The 15,648-nt window shown below is 37.9% G+C and overlaps 1 pseudogene; it reads left to right on the top strand.

The window, feature by feature from the left end:
* Positions 1-14,506: 14,506 nt before the first annotated feature.
* Positions 14,507-15,060, top strand: LOC143689596 (ras-related C3 botulinum toxin substrate 1 pseudogene; annotated as a pseudogene).
* Positions 15,061-15,648: the final 588 nt, after the last annotated feature.

Genomic DNA, 15,648 nt, shown 5'->3' with positions numbered 1-15,648 from the left:
TAGGGGTCATCACCCACATTGCCAGGGAGACTTTCACCTCTGGTTGTCATGTCCATTGTAGCAGGGAGGGCAATGATTTCACTTGCAGAGTTGAGCTTAGAGAGAGTGAGATCACATCTGAGCAACAAAAGAGGTCTTCCAGAAGTGACTCTTAGGCATACCTATACGTAGTCTAAGCTTCTTCACTACCTACATAAGCTTCACAAGAGTAAGCATCAAGATCAAGGGCTTGGCCTATTGATTTGGGCATCCCTAAAGTTTGGTACAGTATCAGGGTATTTCCTGATGGTGAAGTTTAATAGTTCCATATTTTTTCTTCCATTCCTCAAGGGACTTTGCGAAAACTTTTTTATTATCTCCTTAATATACTCGAGGATGTCTCCAGGCATTACACTAAGCTATACAGGATTAAAGGATCTCTTTCTTTTTCTGGGCACCCTGTGTTTCAGTTGTTCAAATGAGCAATACAGACAAGTTGAGTTAGATTATGTCCTACAGAAAATTTCAGTTCCAGATCAAATTTCTTCCTTTGGTCTCAGAGAGTATGTGTGGTTCTAAAATACAGGCTTCCTTACTGCTGTGTTCTGAATTACTTTAACCCCAACTTGATCAGCTTCGTTCTTATCTCTAAATATCAGGTGTATATGTATATAAAACAGCCTCTCAATATCCAGAAATAATAATTACTACTCTGGACTAAATATGTCTGTGATAAAAGCTTATAATCTAGGCCCCTGTTTTCTCATAAGCATTTTCTAAAGGAGACCATACCATTGTTGTTCTTTTGTTTCTGGTTTATTTTGCCTCACTGAATGTCCCACATGTCCATTCACCTCGTTGGTTAACTCGTGACTTTGCTTCTTTTCTGTAGCAGCACAACCTTTGTTCATAAATATACACCATCATTCACCAATCTATTTCTCAGTCAATGCATCCTTCAGCCACCTGCATTCATCAGGCATCATGTATAGTGCCCAGAGTCCACTGTCCAACAACGTTCTCAATTTTAGATAATTTCATTGTTCCCAAAAGAAAGAAAACCAATAAATACACCCTTGTCAAATAGGAAATCTAAAGCTCCTCTTAATTCTTGTCCCTCCCCCTACTATTTACCTTTGCTGTTGCTGTGGTAATGCTGATGTTTTCCTTTTAAACATAGCCCATAGCATGCAACAGCAGTTTTCCCCCTGTACCTTGGACTTAAACACTACTTTGTACATGAATCGAAACTTTGAAGTAGTTCTTCCAATAACTTATTTATATTTCTAGTGTTGATCAATTGGACACGAAGGTCTATAGAACACCTTTCAATCTTATTCATCTTCAATATGGTAATATTACTTGTAGACCCCACTAGAGAACCGCCTTCACATCTGTCTATTCCCTTACATTGGAGTTCACCCTCATTAGCTAACTGTTGACCCATCTCTAGTTTCTATGTATCTCTAAGTCCCCTATATTCTGTATTATAAGCCTCTGATTTTACCTTTACCGTGGCCATAAAAGTGGAGTCATACAGTATCTATCCTTTTGTATCTGGCATATTTCACTCAGCTTTATGTCCTCAAGGTTCATCCATCTTGTCATGTGCTTCAGGATGTCATTTTGTCTTATTGCTGCATAATATTCCATCATATGTATATACCACGTTTTGTTCATCCACTTGTATGTTGAGGGGTATTTGCTTTGTTTCCATCTTTTTGCGACTGTGAATAATGCTGCTATGAACATCGGTGTGCAAATGTCTGTGTCATTGCTTTCAGCTCTTCTGGGTATATAACAAATAGTGCTATTGCTGGGTCATAGGGCAACTTCCTTTTCAGTTTTCTTGGCAACCACTAACAGTCTTCCACATTGGCTGCACCGTTATACATTCCCACCCGCAGTACGTATCCTGATTTCTCCACATTCTCTCCACCATTTATACTTTACTGTTTGTTTAATAGCAGCCATTCTTATAGGTTTGAGGTGGTATCTCATTGTAGTCTTAAGCTGCATTTCCCTTATAGCCAATGAAAATGAGCATCTCTTAATGTTTTTTTTTTTTGCATGGACAGGCACCAGGAATCAAACCTGGGTCTCCAGCATGGCAGGTGAGCACTCTGCCTGCTGAGCAGCTGTAGCCCACCCTTTACATGTGCTTTTGAACCATCTCTATTTGCTCTTCAGAAAATGCCTATTCTTGTCTTTAGCCCATCTTATAATTGGATTGTTTGTTCTTTTGTTGTAGAGTTGTATGATTTGTTTCTGTATACAGGATATGAAACCCATATGGTGTCTGGGTTTCCTCTGTCACAATGGAAGGTACATGGCTGGCACCTTCTGGTCAATTCTTAGCTTCTCTGGGGTAGGACTCTGGTTCTGACTTGCTTAGCATCTCATGTGAAAGCACATGGCAATGTCTACTGGGCCCCTCTCTCAGCTTCTGGTTTCAAATTACTCTCACAGATCCTGGGGGTCCTTCTGGTACTTTCCTCTGCAGCTCCAAATGTCTGCATGTGAGCTCTGTGTCAGCTCTTTTATGAACTCCAATAAGTTAATCAAGACGTACCTCGAATAGGTGGAGTCACGTCTCCATCTAATCAAAAGATCACAACCACAACTGATGTGTAACATATCCATGGAAACAACCTAATAAAACAGATCCCATCCTACAATACTGAATCAGAATTAATGAACATGCCTTTTCTGGGGGTACCCAGAAGTTTCAAACCAGTGCAATAGCTAAAATGGTAGATGCAAAACCAAATAGTACTGTATCCTCAATATGTAACTCTATGCTCCAATTCCCATGAAGGCCAGAATACAATTGAACAAGAAAATGGCATATTTCCTGATAATGGACATGGAAAACATAAAGAGATAATATGGGGCAAAAACTATGTAAACAGGGGAAACAGGGATATGGGAGCAGAGAACATGTATTGAAGCTAAGTTGGTATCTTTTGAAGTTATATACTTAGGGATATAATACAAGCCCCAGTATAACAACAAAGAAAGTATTTTTTAAATATACAGAGAAATATGAGAAAGGGATCAGTAAGATACATTGCAAAATGTCAACTATACAAAAAAAATAAGTTGGGGTAAAGGAAAAGAGAAACAAACAACCAACAAATATATGACATATAAATGCTAAAAGACAAAATGGCTGAAATAAGTTCTGGATTTATAGTAATAGCACTAAATATTAATGGATTAAACTCCCCAATCAAAAGACACAGATCAACAGAAAAGATTAAAAAGCATGATCCAACTATTTGTTGTTTACAAGAGACTTATCTTAGACACAATAGCACAGATAGATTGAAAATGAAAGGATGGAAAAAGATATTCCATGAAAATAGTAACCCCAGAAGACCTAATATCAGACAATAGACTTCAAGTCAAAAGTTGTTACAAATGGTCCCACCCTTAGTGTTGTCACAGTGAACCATAAATATCCCCTTACTTTACTGTCACCCAGTGAATTGCTTCTCCATATAGCCTGAACTTTTTCCTTAAAAGAAAGATGACAGGTAGTGAAAAGAGGCATGTTTTTTTTTTTTGGCGTGTTTTTTTTTACACTGCTCACATCAGGCAGATATTTCTTTGAAGAATGGGGAGGACTGGCAGCAGAGGCATTTAAGAAAAAGCAAAGTCACATTTACTTCTGAAATTATCAGAGAGAATAGATGCAATTGATTCTTCTACAACGTGGTGTTGTTTCCCAGGCATGCCGAATGTCTTTCATGTTCTAAATTGTGGAACTGAAAGAACCCATGATATGTTGTGATGTTAGCAACAACTGTATATGGTAGGTGAGGAATATTTTGCAATATTAAACAAGATATATCACTATTTCAAATTTATGTTGTTGAATAAAACTTTATTCACATACCATAAAATCATTTGTGCTGCTTTGAAACTGTTTCATTCCCCAGAAAAGCATGTTCTTTAATCCTGATTCAATATTTCTGGGTGGGATCTTTTTATTTTTTCCATGTAAATGTGAACTACCTAATTATGGGTGGGACCTTTTGATTAGGTGGTTTTCCTGTAGATGCATCTCCACCCGTTCAAGTGGGTTGCTTACTAGGGTTTTTTAAGAGGGAACAGTTTTGGAAAAAGCTTCAGAGTCCATGCAGCCAGAGATCATTGGGGATGTGGAAAGAAAATGCCTCTGAGGAAGCTGTTTGAAGAAGTCAGGAGAGAAAGCCAGCAGATGTCACCATGTACCTTTCCGCTGAGAGAGAAATGCCCAACATCATGGTCCCATTCTTTTTTTTTTATTATTAATTATTGGAAAAAAAGAAATTAACCCAACATTTAGAAATCATACCATTCTACATATGCAATCAGTAATTCTTAACATCATCACATAGATGCATGATCATCGTTTCTTAGTACATTTGCATCGATTTAGAAGAACTAGCAACACAACAGAAAAAGATAGAATGTTAATATAGAGAAAAGAAATAAAAGTAATAATAATAGTAAAAAAAAAAAAACCTATACCTCAGATGCAATTCATTCAGTGTTTTAACATGATTACTTTACAATTAGGTATTATTGTGCTGTCCATTTTTGAGTTTTTGTATCTAGTCCTGTTGCACAGTCTGTATCCCTTCAGCTCCAATTACCCATTATCTTACCCTGTTTCTAACTCCTGCTGGACTCTGTTACCAATGACATATTCCAAGTTTATTCTCGAATGTCCGTTCACATCAGTGGGACCATACAGTATTTGTCCTTTAGTTTTTGGCTAGACTCACTCAGCATAATGTTCTCTAGGTCCATCCATGTTATTACATGCTTCATAAGTTTATTCTGTCTTAAAGCTGCATAATATTCCATCGTATGTATATACCACAGTTTGTTTAGCCACTCTTCTGTTGATGGACATTTTGGCTGTTTCCATCTCTTTGCAATTGTAAATAACACTGCTATAAGCATTGGTGTGCAAATGTCCGTTTGTGTCTTTGCCCTTAAGTCCTTTGAGTAGATACCCAGCAATGGTATTGCTGGGTCGTATGGCAATTCTATATTCAGCTTTTTGAGGAACCGCCAAACTGCCTTCCACAGTGGTTGCACCATTTGACATTCCCACCAACAGTGGATAAGTGTGCCTCTTTCTCCGCATCCTCTCCAGCACTTGTCATTTTCTGTTTTGTTGATAATGGCCATTCTGGTGGGTGTGAGAAGATATCTCATTGTGGTTTTGATTTGCATTTCTCTAATGGCCAGGGACATTGAGCATCTCTTCATGTGCCTTTTGGCCATTTGTATTTCCTCTTCTGATAGGTGTCTGTTCAAGTCTTTTTTCCATTTTGTTATTGGGTTGGCTGTCTTTTTGTTGTTGAGTTGGACAATCTCTTTATAAATTCTGGATACTAGACCTTTATCTGATATGTCATTTCCAAATATTGTCTCCCATTGTGTAGGCTGTCTTTCTACTTTCTTTTTTTTTTTTTTATTTTTTATTATTTTTTTTATTAATTAAAAAAAGAATTAACAAAACAATTAGAAATCATTCCAATCTACATGTACAATCAGTAATTCTTAATAGCATCACATAGTTGCATATTCATCATTTCTTAGTACATTTGCATCGATTTAGAAAAAGAAATAAAAAGACAACAGAATAAGAATTAAAACAATAATAGAAAGAAAAAAAAACAAAAAAAAAACCTATACCTCACATGCAGCTTCATTCAGTGTTTTAACATAATTGCATTACAATTGGGTAGTATTGTGCTGTCCATTTCTGAGTTTTTATATCCAGTCCCGTTGTACAGTCTGTATCCCTTCAGCTCCAATTATCCCTTCTCTTTTTTTTTTTTTTTAATTAACGGAAAAAAAGAAATTAACCCAACATTTAGAGATCATACCATTCTACATATGCAATCATTAATTCTTAACATCATCACATAGATGCATGATCATCATTTCTTAGTACATTTGCATTGGTTTAGAAGAACTAGCAACATAACCGAAAAAGATATAGAATGTTAATATAGAGAAAAAAATAAAAGTAATAATAGTAAAATCAAAACAGTACAAAACAAAAACCTATAGCTCAGATGCAGCTTCATTCAGTGTTTTAACATGATTACTTTACAATTAGGTATTATTGTGCTGTCCATTTTTGAGTTTTTGTATCTAGTCCTGTTGCACAGTCTGTATCCCTTCAGCTTCAATTACCCATTGTCTTACCCTGTTTCTAACTCCTGCTGAACTCTGTTACCAATGACATATTTCAAGTTTATTCTCGAATGTCCGTTCACATCAGTGGGACCATACAGTATTTGTCCTTTAGTTTTTGGCTGGATTCACTCAGCATAATATTCTCTAGGTCCATCCATGTTATTACATGGTTCATAAGTTTATCTTGTCTTAAAGCTGCATAATATTCCATCGTATGTATATACCACAGTTTGTTTAGCCACTCTTCTGTTGATGGAGATTTTGGCTGTTTCCATCTCTTTGCAATTGTAAATAATGCTGCTATAAACATTGGTGTGCAAATGTCCGTTTGTGTCTTTGCCCTTAAGTCCTTTGAGTAGATACCCAGCAATGGTATTGCTGGGTCGTATGGCAATTCTATATTCAGCTTTTTGAGGAACCGCCAAACTGCCTTCCACAGTGGTTGCACCCTTTGACATTCCCACCAACAGTGGATAAGTGTGCCTCTTTCTCCGCATCCTCTCCAGCACTTGTCATTTTCTGTTTTGTTGATAATGGCCATTCTGGTGGGTGTGAGATGATATCTCATTGTGGTTTGATTTGCATTTCTCTAATGGCCAGGGACATTGAGCATCTCTTCATGTGCCTCTTGGCCATCCGTATTTCCTCTTCTGAGAGGTGTCTGTTCAAGTCTTTTTCCCATTTTGTAATTGGGTTGGCTGTCTTTTTGTTGTTGAGATGAACAATCTCTTTATAAATTCTGGATACTAGACCTTTATCTGATATATCATTTCCAAATATTGTCTCCCATTGTGAAGGCTGTCTTTCTACTTTCTTGATGAAGTTCTTTGATGCACAAAAGTGTTTAATTTTGAGGAGTTCCCATTTATTTATTTCCTTCTTCAGTGCTCTTGCTTTAGGTTTAAGGTCCATAAAACCGCCTCCAGTTGTAAGATCCATAAGATATCTCCCAACATTTTCCTCTAACTGTTGTATGGTCTTAGACCTAATGTTTAGATCTTTGATCCATTTTGAGTTAACTTTTGTATAGGGTGTGAGAGATGGGTCTTCTTTCATTCTTTTGCATATGGATATCCAGTTCTCTAGGCACCATTTATTGAAGAGACTGCTCTGTCCCAGGTGAGTTGGCTTGACTGCCTTATCAAAGATCAAATGTCCATAGATGAGAGGGTCTATATCTGAGCACTCTATTCGATTCCATTGGTCGATATATCTGTCTTTATGCCAATACCATGCTGTTTTGACCACTGTGGCTTCATAATATGCCTTAAAGTCAGGCAGCGCGAGACCTCCAGCTTCGTTTTTTTCCCTCAAGATGTTTTTAGCAATTCGTGGCACCCTGCCCTTCCAGATAAATTTGCTTATTGGTTTTTCTATTTCTGAAAAATAAGTTGTTGGGATTTTGATTGGTATTGCATTGAATCTGTAAATCAATTTAGGTAGGATTGACATCTTAGCTATATTTAGTCTTCCAATCCATGAACACGGTATGCCCTTCCATCTATTTAGGTCTTCTGTGATTTCTTTTAGCAGTTTTTTGTAGTTTTCTTTATAGAGGATTTTTGTCTCTTTAGTTAAATTTATTCCTAGGTATTTTATTCTTTTAGTTGCAATTGTAAATGGGATTCGTTTCTTGATTTCCCCCTCAGCTTGTTCATTACTAGTGTATAGAAATGCTACAGATTTTTGAATGTTGATCTTGTAACCTGCTACTTTGCTGTACTCATTTATTAGCTCTAGTAGTTTTGTTGTGGATTTTTCCGGGTTTTCGACGTATAGTATCATATCGTCTGCAAACAGTGATAGTTTTACTTCTTCCTTTCCAATTTTGATGCCTTGTATTTCTTTTTCTTGTCTAATTGCTCTGGCTAGAACCTCCAACACAATGTTGAATAATAGTGGTGATAGTGGACATCCTTGTCTTGTTCCTGATCTTAGGGGGAAAGTTTTCAATTTTTCCCCATTGAGGATGATATTAGCTGTGGGTTTTTCATATATTCCCTCTATCATTTTAAGGAAGTTCCCTTGTATTCCTATCTTTTGAAGTGTTTTCAACAGGAAAGGATGTTGAATCTTGTCGAATGCCTTCTCTGCATCAATTGAGATGATCTTGTGATTCTTCTGCTTTGATTTGTTGATATGGTGTATTACATTAATTGATTTTCTTATGTTGAACCATCCTTGCATACCTGGGATGAATCCTACTTGGTCATGATGTATAATTCTTTTAATGTATGTTGGATACGATTTGCTAGAATTTTATTGAGGATTTTTGCATCTGTATTCATTTGAGAGATTGGTCTGTAGTTTTCTTTTTTTGTAATATCTTTGCCTGGTTTTGGTATGAGGGTGATGTTGGCTTCATAGAATGAATTAGGTAGTTTTCCCTCCACTTCGATTTTTTTGAAGAGTTTGAAGAGAATTGGTACTAATTCTTTCTGGAACGTTTGGTAGAATTCACATGTGAAGCCATCTGGTCCTGGACTTTTCTTTTTAGGAAGCTTTTGAATGACTAATTCAATTTCTTTACTTGTGATTGGTTTGTTGAGGTCATCTATGTCTTCTTGAGTCAAAGTTGGTTGTTCATGTCTTTCCAGGAACCCGTCCATTTCCTCTAAATTGTTGTATTTATTAGCGTAAAGTTGTTCATAGTATCCTGTTATTACCTCCTTTATTTCTGTGAGGTCAGTAGTTATGTCTCCTCTTCCATTTCTGATCTTATTTATTTGCATCCTCTCTCTTCTTCTTTTTGTCAATCTTGCTAAGGGCCCATCAATCTTATTGATTTTCTCATAGAACCAACTTCTGGCCTTATTGATTTTCTCTATTGTTTTCATGTTTTCAATTTCATTTATTTGTGCTCTAATCTTTGTTATTTCTTTCCTTTTGCTTGCTTTGGGGTTAGCTTGCTGTTCTTTCTCCAGTTCTTCCAAATGGATAGTTAATTCCTGAATTTTTGCCTTTTCTTCTTTTCTGATATAGGCATTTAGAGCAATAAATTTCCCTCTTAGCACTGCCTTTGCTGCGTCCCATAAGTTTTGATATGTTGTGTTTTCATTTTCATTCGCCTCGAGGTATTTGCTAATTTCTCTTGCAATTTCTTCTTTGACCCAGTCGTTGTTTAGGAGTGTGTTGTTGAGCCTCCACGTATTTGTGAATTTTCTGGCACTCTGTTTATTATTGATTTCCAACATCATTCCTTTATGGTCCGAGAAAGTGTTGTGTAAGATTTCAATCTTTTTAAATTTGTTAAGACTTGCTTTGTGACCCAGCATATGGTCTATCTTTGAGAATGATCCATGAGCACTTGAGAAAAAGGTGTATCCTGTTGTTGTGGGATGTAATGTCCTATAAATGTCTGTTAAGTCTAGCTCATTTATAGTAATATTCAGATTCTCTATTTCTTTATTGATCCTCTGTCTAGATGTTCTGTCCATTGATGAGAGTGGTGAATTGAAGTCTCCAACTATTATGGTATATGTGTCTATTTCCCTTTTCAGTGTTTGCAGTGTATTCCTCACGTATTTTGGGGCATTCTGGTTCGGTGCGTAAATATTTATGATTGTTATGTCTTCTTGTTTAATTGTTCCTTTTATTAGTATATAGTGTCCTTCTTTGTCTCTTTTAACTGGTTTACATTTGAAGTCTAATTTGTTGGTTATTAGTATAGCCACTCCTGCTCTTTTCTGGTTGTTATTTGCATGAAATATCTTTTCCCAACCTTTCACTTTCAACCTATGTTTATCTTTGGGTCTAAGATGTGTTTCTTGTAGACAGCATATAGAAGGATCCTGCTTTTTAATCCATTCTGCCAGTCTATGTCTTTTAATTGGGGAATTCAGTCCATTAACATTTAGTGTTATTACTGTTTGGATAATATTTTCCTCTACCATTTTTCCTTTTGTATTATATATATCATATCTGACTTTCCTTCTTTCTACACTCTTCTCCATACCTCTCTCTTCTGTCTTTTCGGTTCTGACTCTAGTGCTCCCTTTAGTATTTCTTGCAGAGCTGGTCTCTTGGTCACAAATTCTCTCAGTAACTTTTTGTCTGAGAATGTTTTAATTTCTCCCTCATTTTTGAAGGACAATTTTGCTGGATATAGGAGTCTTGGTTGGCAGTTTTTCTCTTTTAGTAATTTAAATATATCATCCCACTGTCTTCTAGCTTCCATGGTTTCTGCTGAGAAATCTACACATAGTCTTATTGGGTTTCCCTTGTATGTGATGGATTGTTTTTCTCTTGCTGCTTTCAAGATCCTCTCTTTCTCTTTGAACTCTGACATTCTAACTAGTAAGTGTCTTGGAGAATGCCTATTTGGGTCTAATCTCTTTGGGGTGCGCTACACTTCTTGAATCTGTAATTTTAGGTCTTTCATAAGAGTTGGGAAATTTTCAGTGATAATTTCTTCCATTAGTTTTTCTCCTCCTTTTCCCTTCTCTTCTCCTTCTGGGACACCCACAACATGTATATTTGTGCACTTCATATTGTCCTTGAGTTCCCTGATACCCTGTTCAAACTTTTCCATTTTTTTCCCGATAGTTTCTGTTTGTTTTTGGAATTCAGATGTTCCATCCTCCAAATCACTAATTCTATCTTGTGTCTCTTTGAATCTATCATTGTAGGTATCGCTTGTTTTTTCCATCTTTTCTACTTTGTCCTTCACTTCCATAAGTTCTGTGATTTGTTTTTTCAGTTTTTCTATTTCTTCTTTTTGTTCCGCCCATGTCTTCTTCATGTCCTCCCTCAATTTATCGATTTCGTTTTTGAAGAGGTTTTCCATTTCTGTTCATATTTTCAGCATTAGTTGCCTCAGCTCCTGTATCTCATTTGAGCTATTGGTTTATTCCTTTGACTGGGACATATTTTCAATTTTCTGAGCGTGATCTGTTATCTTCTGCTGGCATCTGGGCATTTAGACAGATTTCCCTGGGTGTTGGACCCAACAGGTTGAAAAATTTTTCTGTGAAATCTCTGGGTTCTGTTTTTCTTATCCTGCCCAGTAGGTGGCGCTTGTGGCACACGTTTGTCTGCGGGTCCCACCCGTAAAAGGTGCTTTGGGTCCTTTAACTTTGGAAAACTCTCACTGTGGGGGAGATTCGCCAGCTGAAGCGGCTTGGAAGAGTGCCAGCCGGCCCGGGGGTCTGAATGTGGGGAGCGTTGCCAGCTGCCACAGCCCGGGAGAGCACCCATCCGAATTTCCTAGTCGGCCCGGGGTGCCAAGCGTGGCGGGAGGGCGCCAGCCGCCACAGCCCAGGAGAGTGCACCATTCCCAGCTGAACCGGGGAGTCACATGTTTGGAAGGGACCCCCCCGGTCACCGTTCTCCGCGGTCTGGGGATTTCCAATCTAATTCTCTCAGTTGGTCTGGGGAGCCTCATGTGGTGGGGGCGTCAACCGCCGTGGCTTGAGGGGACCGCCTGCCCAATTCTGCCAGCTGGTCCAGGAAGGAGGAAGGGAGGGACTCCGGCTGCTTGCCATCCTGCCCGGGAAAGCCCGCGCCCCTCGGTGATCTCACCGGAGCTGGTTCTCCCAGACAGTCAGCCGTTCCAGGATGGGGTACGCTGTTTTTTTGATCACTGTCATGGCTCTGGGAGCTGTTCTATATCGTTTCTACTCCCCTAGTAGCTGTTCTGGAGGAGGAAAGGTGAGGGTGGCAAGGCTGTCAAGGATGGTGGCGGAGGAGCCGGTGAAGGCGGAAGAGGGCACGGTGTTGGTTGGAGAGCTGCTGGAGTAGGAGGAGAAAGGGAAAGATAAGATGGCGGATGGAGCGCCGCTGGAGCAGAAGGGGAAAGAGAAGGGCAAGATGACGGCGGGAGCGCCGCCGGCAGAGAAAGAGGAAGAGGAGGGCTAGATGGCAGCGGGAGCACTGGCGGAGAAAGAGCCATGGTCCCATTCTTGAGTGAAGGTATATTTCCCTGGATGCCTTAGTTTGGATATTTTCATAGCCTTAAAACTGTAAGCTTGCAACTTAATAAATTTTCTTTATAAAAGCCAGCCCATTTATGGTATATTGCATCCTGGCAGCATTTATTTTTAAATTTTTTAAAAATATTTTTATCGTAAAACCTTAACAAAGAAACATACAAACATTCCTGACATACAATCATTCTACACAGGGTGTACAATCAGTGGCTCACATTATCATCACACAGTTGTGTATTCATCACCATGATCATTTTTTTGAACATTTTCATCACTCCAGCAAAATAAATAAAAAAGAAAAAAGAAAAAACTTATATGTACCATATTCCTTACCCCTCCCTCCTACTGACCACTAGTATTTCAATCTACTCAAATTCTTTTAACCTTTGTTCACCCTATTATTTATTTTTTATCCATATTTTTTACTCATCTGTCTATATCCTGAATAAAAGGAGCATCAGACTCAAGGTTTTCACAATTACAGTCATGTTGTAAAAGCTATATCCTTATACAATCAACTTTAAGAAACATGGCAACTGGAGCACAGCTCTATGGCTTCAGGTACTTTCTCTAGTCACTCCAATACACCATAAACTAAGAAGGGGATATCTATATAATGCTTAAAAACAACCTCTAGGATAACTTTTTGACGCTCTTTAAAATCTCTCAGCCACTGACATTTTATTTTTTCTCATTTTTTCTTTTCTCCCTTTGGTCAAGAAGTTTTTCTCAATCCCTTGCTGCTGGGTCCTGGTTCATCCCAGGATTTCTGCCCCACATTGCCAGGGGGGGCAATTGTATTTGTACTATTAAACAACTTCACCATCCACCACAGGGTTCACCATGTTATACCGTCCCTTATTTCATTCTGTAGCTTTCCTTCTGAGAGTATACATGACCCTAAGCTTCCCCTATGAACCACAATCACATGCACAACTCAGAGCCTATTTATATAAATGATATTGTGCTATCATCACCTCTATCCTTTTCCAAACATTTACAATCAAATTTATTTTAAAATTCTGCACAAATTAAGTATCAGTTACCCATTTTCTACCTTCATCCTTTCTTCTGATAATCTATATTCTAGGTAATAACTCCTTGAATTTGCCCATTATATTTAGTTCATATTAGTGAGAACATACAATATTTATCCTTTAGTGTCTGGTTTATTTCACTCAAGATTCACCCATGTTGTCACAAGCATCAAGATTCATTCCTTCTTACAGCCGAATAATATTCCATTGGATGTATACACCACATTTTGTTTATCTATTCATCGATTGATGGACACTTGGGTTTCTCCCATCTTTTGGAACTTCTGAATCATACCACTATGAATATCAGTGTGAAAATGTCTCTTTTCCCTGATTTCCATTCTTCTGGGTGTATTCCTACTGGTGGGATTGCTGGTTCATGTGCACTTCTATACTTAGCTACCTGAGGAACTATCAAACCATTCTCCACAGTGGCTGTACCATTTACATTCCTGCCAATCAGTGCTCCTATTTTCTGCATCCTCTCCAACACTTATTTGGAAGGGTTAAGTGCCCCAAATAGCCAAAAACAACTTGAAAAAGAAGAACAAGTTTGGAGGATACACACTTCCTGACTTTAAAGCATATTACAAAACTACAGTGATCAAGACAGCAAGGTCCTGGAATAAAGAGATCTATTGATCAATGGAATTGAATTGAGAGACCAGAAATAGATCCTCACATCTATGGCCAATAGATATGAGCCTAGTTTAACAAGGTTGCCAAGTCCATTCAATAGTCTCTTCACTAAATGGTGCTGGGAGAACTGGGTATCCATATCCAAAATAATAAAAGAGGACCCCTACCTCACACCTTATGTAAAAATTAACTCAAAATGGATTAAAGACCTAAATATAACAACCAGGACCATAAAAATCCTCAAAGAAAATGTAGGAAAGCATCCTCAAGATCTTGTGCTAAGCAATGCTTTTTTAGACTTTACACTCACAGCACAAGCAAGGAGAGAGAAAAATAGATAAATGTGACCTCAAAATTAAACACTTCTGTGCTTCAAGTACTTTGTTAAGAAAGTAAGACAGCAGCCTATGCAATAGGAGAAAATTTTTGGAAATCACATCTGATAGAAGCTTAATATCCAGAATTTATAAAGAAATCCTACAATTCAACAATAAAAAGACAAACAACCCAATTTAAATGTGGGCCAAAGTTGGACTGTACATATGTGGATATTTCTCAATAAAAATATTAAAGATAAGAATAAATGGGCAAAAGACTAAAATGGACATTTTTCCAAAGAGGAAATATAGATGGCTAAAAATCATATGAAAAGTTACTCAGCTTCAGTAGTTATTAGGGAAATGCAAATCAAAACCGTGATGACAGCGAGCGGCCCAGATGTAGGCCATCAAATGTGTGATGGTGGGAGTATGGAACTGTAGATAAAACTTGCCCACCGATCAATTACACAACCAATGCATTTCCTGGAGAATATATTCCCACTGTCTTTGACAACTGTTCTGCCAATGTTATGGCAGATAGAAAACTGGTGAGTCTGGGTTCATGGGATACAGCTGGACAAGAAGATTATGATTGATTAAGTCCCCTCTCCTAACCGCAAACAATTTGCTTTTCCCCTGTGAGTCCTTCATCTTTTGAAAATGTTCATGCAACGTGGTATCCTGAGGTGTGGTACCATTGTCCCAACACTCCCATCATTCTAGTGGGAACTATACTTGATATTAGGGATAATAAAGACATGACTGAAAATCTGAAGGAGAAGAAGTGATTGCCATCACCTATCCCCAGGGTTTAGCCATGGCAAAGGAAGCTGGTGCTGTAAAATACCTGGAGTGCCTTGGGGCCTCAAGGCAGTTTTAGATGAAACTATTATGGCAGCCCTCTGCCCACCCCCTGTCAGGAGGGGAAAGGGAAAATGTCTGCTGTTGTAAATGTAAGAGCCCCTCGTTCTTTTCTCTGTCCCACTTGGAACATTGCATGCTTTGCTCAGAAACAGTGGAGCCTTTGCACTCGATGCCAAGTTTTTATTATGGATTAGTTTTTGCATAAGACCATTTGGAACCAATCAGTAACTTCAAGGTTTTGTTTGTTTAAAGCGTAAGATCTCAGAAGTTCACGTTCTATTAAAATTTATTCCAAAAAGACAAGCCTTCTTAAAGCTTTATTTTTCAAAAAGCCCCTCTTCTTGCTCAGATTAGGAGTTGCCAAAATACCCTTTGAGCTAAACTGCATTGTTGTGTTGCAAACATTAAGCACTAAATTGTTTTAAAGACCTTTGTCTTCAGGAAGACTGTAGCTTCTGATATTAGAAAATGCAGACACTTTTTAACTAGTTTTCAGGTATGTAAAGCCTGAGAAAGCAGCCTCCTCAATGAAATGTTGCCATTTAATGCATTCAATAATTTATCAATCCATGTTTATTACATAGCATTGTACTGTATGCTATAATGGAATGAGTAGAACAACTCAACTCTTTGGATCAATTTTTTTATTTCATAGTAATTTTTAAGTTAGTTTAT

This window comes from Tamandua tetradactyla, chromosome 7, assembly GCF_023851605.1.
Source record: "Tamandua tetradactyla isolate mTamTet1 chromosome 7, mTamTet1.pri, whole genome shotgun sequence".
Taxonomy (NCBI): Eukaryota; Metazoa; Chordata; class Mammalia; order Pilosa; family Myrmecophagidae; genus Tamandua; species Tamandua tetradactyla.
Note: the sequence above shows the minus strand (reverse complement) of the source record. Positions and strands in the feature narration are given on the sequence as shown.